The sequence below is a fragment of the Macrobrachium nipponense genome, chromosome 2 (assembly GCF_015104395.2).
Source record: "Macrobrachium nipponense isolate FS-2020 chromosome 2, ASM1510439v2, whole genome shotgun sequence".
NCBI classification, from domain to species: Eukaryota; Metazoa; Arthropoda; class Malacostraca; order Decapoda; family Palaemonidae; genus Macrobrachium; species Macrobrachium nipponense.
The window spans coordinates 112,100,834-112,105,347 of record NC_087201.1 but is presented as its reverse complement, the minus strand read 5'-3'; the positions used below and the strand labels follow the sequence as shown (position 1 = coordinate 112,105,347).

The 4,514-nt window shown below is 36.9% G+C and overlaps 1 long non-coding RNA gene across 1 annotated transcript in view; it reads left to right on the top strand.

Moving 5' to 3' along the window:
- The window catches only part of LOC135221498 (uncharacterized), a 316,150-nt gene extending 312,921 nt beyond the window's left edge, over positions 1-3,229 (top strand). The window contains exon 4 of the long non-coding RNA XR_010315985.1: positions 3,116-3,229. This is a non-coding gene — a long non-coding RNA (uncharacterized LOC135221498). The remainder of the gene's footprint in view (positions 1-3,115) is intronic.
- The last annotated feature ends 1,285 nt before the right edge of the window (positions 3,230-4,514 follow it).

Here is a 4,514-nt window from a genome sequence, read left to right as displayed (position 1 = left end):
ACAGTGTATCGTCGTTGATGACTTAAGCCCAAGCCATAAATTTTATTTATTTGTTTCGTTAGTAACCCTGACCTTCGATCTAGTTTAAAAGGAAATCTATTTCCCCGAACTGGAAGTTTGATTTCTTTTTGAAGTAGAGGTGTGCTTTAAAACATGAAAAATCAACTTTCCCTTCCACAACTGGCCTTGATCTTTATTGGTGCAATAAAGAAAAATAAAAAATGATGAAATTCCAAACTTAAAATCCTGAGATCAACACCGCTTAATCTCCATTTTGTGCTCGCTCGCCTTTGAGAGACAAGCGCACAGACAAGGGGAGAGAGAGAGAGAGAGTCAGCCGAAAAATATTTTCTTCGGGTTTACAATATATGTGAAGAGCGTATATTGGCATTTATGACAGTACGATGCTTCCTGGTGGTTACAAAGCTTAATAAGCAAAACTTGACCTAACAATAATGTTGGTTCTCCACATGTATTTAATGCATGTAATTGTACTGTCAGGTCTATTTTTAGCCAAAGTATACGCATTTTCCGTTAATAAAAAGGGGGCTTCGTTTCCTCATGATCATCAGTAAGCATTTTCAGAATGAGGTGCGAACTTTGTGCCCTTCCTACCGGGCTGCAACCAACCACACCTGACTAGTGGATTTGACAACATGGAAGCCCTCGCCGTTTTCCAGTACTCTCTACTTTGATTTGATTACTGGAGTCGCCTTCGATTACGGAGACTAGTTGTTGAGGACATACTTTTGACTCAAGAAGCAGATTCTACACCAGTTGTAACTTCTGACTATCATTTATCTACAGTGCACTTAATCACTGAAGACGTTAGTGACCAACTTCACACGAGCTGGGCAGGAATCAAAAGCAATATATTTTGTTTCAGTATTTTTATTAGCGTAAAATCTCACACACACACACACACACACACACACACACACACACACACATATATATATATATATATATATGTGTATATATATATATATATATATATATATATATATATATATATATATATATATATATATATAATAAAAATACTTACTGTGTGGTACAGGTATGCCGTTATTCAACAATCTTTCTAATGCATCTGATGTAAGCATAGCGAGTACCTTTTATGATTGTATCAACTATTTAGTTGTCCGAAGACTGCGGAATTTCGTCCGCATCTTAAAATCAAAATTCATGGTTTTTACGAACGTTCATCTCGCTCGAGCATTGTCACAAGACACAAGACGCAACCAGGCATGGGACAGTGTGTATCTTTGTGTGATCAGAAGTTCCGGTTGACCCATACTGCATCGTCTGTAACGGAATCTTCCGATGTGACGTCATGGAATTTTTCCTACCAGGCGACTCGTGAACTTCCTAGCGTGAGTTCGTCGCAGCACATTTTGTTGGAAAGAAAATGTAAAATTTCTCACTGTGGCCTGAACTTTTGTTGCGCTTGTTTGCGATGTGTTTGTGATATGCGCAGCCAAGCACAAGAGGTAGGCGTTGTCGAACACTCATGCGGAAACCAATTGTCCCATTGCATTGTTGAGATTGAGTTGAAAAGGATGTTTATTAATTTTGTTATTTTTCTTACAGATAATGCCACATTTTTATTTGTTTATGTATCATATGTTTTGTAAGTTATGCATTTTTATTTTATTATTGTTTCTCATATATTTTTTGACACAATATATCCTGACGTTTAACAGATATCATTCTGTCTCTTTCCCACTTAATGGTCCCATGATGTATTTTGGGATGGAAGTGTTCAGATGTAATGAACATTCGAAATGGTGCATGATGGACCTAATATGACATACAATGTGTTTTGGGGAATTTTGACCTAAGACTTCTGTTTAGCCAAGTGTTTGAGATCCCATTTTCTATGTTTGGTTCTCCATTTAGTAGGGTTCATTTTTGTTTTGGAAGTGAGTGTAAATGACTCATGCTTTAGAAAGGGTAGTGGTTTGTTATATTTTCGAATGAAGTGTATTTTTGCAACTTGGACTCAGATTCAGTGGCCTTAGTTTAATCGTGAAGTGTCGTTTTCTTTCTTCAGCCGAGCAGGATTGCCACTCGACTTCAGACGCACAACTTTTTTCTGAGGTAAGAAAGTAATTTCTTAGGACGGAACACACATATAATTATATATAATATATATATATATATATATATATATATATATATATATATATATATATGTGTGTGTGTGTGTGTGTGTGTGTATTATATAGGAATGTGATTCAGTGACCAACTGGGTGTTTTGAAGTATAACTGGATGAGGGAAAAGATCCAGAAGGAATGGGAGTGACGAATGATTACTCCATCAGTTATAGCCGAAGGTGATACGGGAACCTATAAGAACTACAGAGGTGAAAAATCAGTCTGTACACCTCAGTTGTATGGCAGAATTTTCCACACTACTTGCATGTCATTAACCGACCTCAGGAACTTGTAGGATATGTATCACAAACAGGTTGAAGATAAGTCAGTGATCATAAGGGAATAACGAACCTTTTGACAGGTTCTCGATAATCACATGAAGCCCTTGGTGTCTTAAGACTACTTGTAAGCCACTGACTTGCATTCAGCCTCTGTGTCTGTGTGATGAGTTGTCGATTTGTTTATATGTTTTACTCTAGTGTGGGTGCGCCCTAAGAAAGATGATGAAAGGATTTCATCGAAGGGTGAAGAAAGTATAAAGGTTGAGATAATGAAGATGTCATGTATGCAAGACTTTATGTAACGAGCGGTGGAAAACTTAGCTCGGTAGACGTGTTCAGTGCAATGCTAGGTTGCCCAGCATTACATCATGCTTAAATGTTATAAGTGTAACCATTTATTATTGTATTAGTATATCGAGTCTAACACGCAGGTTTCGATCTTGTAAATTCTATCTCATTTATGTAGGATATTATTCCTTATTGTTTATTGAGCTCCGATTCTTATATGTTCATGATTCGATTGTATATGCCTTTTGTATTTTGTATATTCTACAACGCACCTTCTTTATTGTAGCTTAGCCAATAAGCACAAGCAAGAAGATATTGCGTTATTGTCGACAAGAAATCGAATACTGTCTTCAGTACTAATATACCATCTTTTCCCCTTCCTACAGATAAGAGTGAAGAATTATAGTGTGGATTTTAAAGCCAAGTAGCCCCAAAACAGAAGAGGGTGTGTAGGTCAAGTGTTTTCATGAAACAGTTAGACGGAAAATTCGAAGGTAAGTAAAAGAAGATGCAGTTAGCTTACATGGGCTTAGCAAAGACACATGACAGAATGAAAAGAGAGGTCATTGGGTGGTTGTTGACGATCTCTGGTGCAGCTAAGTTAGCAGAAGTGAAAGCATGAATGAGTGTTTTCTGATGTTTTGCTTCTGTTTAGTGAGTGGAGAGGAGTTTGTTGATGAAGAGTTTATTGTTCAAAAATGTTAGGCTGGAGGAGGAAAGTATGGGGCTAAAGCAGTGAAAGACGTCTTCCAACAAAATTAATTAATATTAACTCATGAATTGTATGAGTTGTTGTAACACCTCATGCAAGACAGATGTGAGTAATGCAGTGTGGTGTGTGTGTGTATGTGTGGTGTGTGTGTGTGTGCGGAGAGAGCTAGGTAGGTTGATATATTGATAACGATAAATTGAGAGTAATAGTATAGCAAAGGCTATACTAGTTTTGCAGCTAAGCCACGCCTACTAATTACGTCACGACCGTTCCTTGAAAATGATTGTTTGGCAATAGTTTCGAAAAAGTGGTTAATCTGTGGTTCTTTTCATCTTCATTTATTTTGCAGTGGTTGTTTTACCAAATTAAAATACGTTGTGCTGATTATCGAAAGGAAACATATCATCCCCTGAAATAAAATCATAGTACTACACATTTCCCTAAAAATGGTAAAAAAAAAATAATAAAATAAGCAAGAAAATACGAATGAAATCAGGAGTGCCCCGCGATGCTGCAGTGTTGTTTCATAAATGAGATCCACCTGAATGCGGAAGCCTGACGGAGGTAACACTGGGAGTGTCTGCCTTCGAATCGGTGCATTTGAATCACTGGACAATGATAATTACCGTGTGATATTGTTAAGCGTGTTCACCATTTTAAATTTAAACACACGACTTTTACAGAGCTATGCAGACTGGTATTTCATATTAATTTCAGGAAATTATAATACATTTTGTAGTCATAAAATCAATTTCATTGGAATCGTTTACACATTCGGAGGAATGACAATGACAAGTAGTGCTGCACTCTACAAAACCGTAATGTGCGGTGCCTATGTTTAACTTTGCAGTTACAGAATGATAGACTATACGAGTCATATTGGATATAATTTGCTGAGAAGTTTCTTAAGGACAACTCCTATCGAAATAACAGGATCATAAAAAATGACGTAGACCTTTTTGTCGGTTTACGCAGCTTATGACTTTTGGATTGTTCTAGGCCTATCTTAAATTCAGCCGTTTTATTGTGTTTCTTGTGGTTATTCTTGTTTTTGTTGCTGCTATTATGGTGCT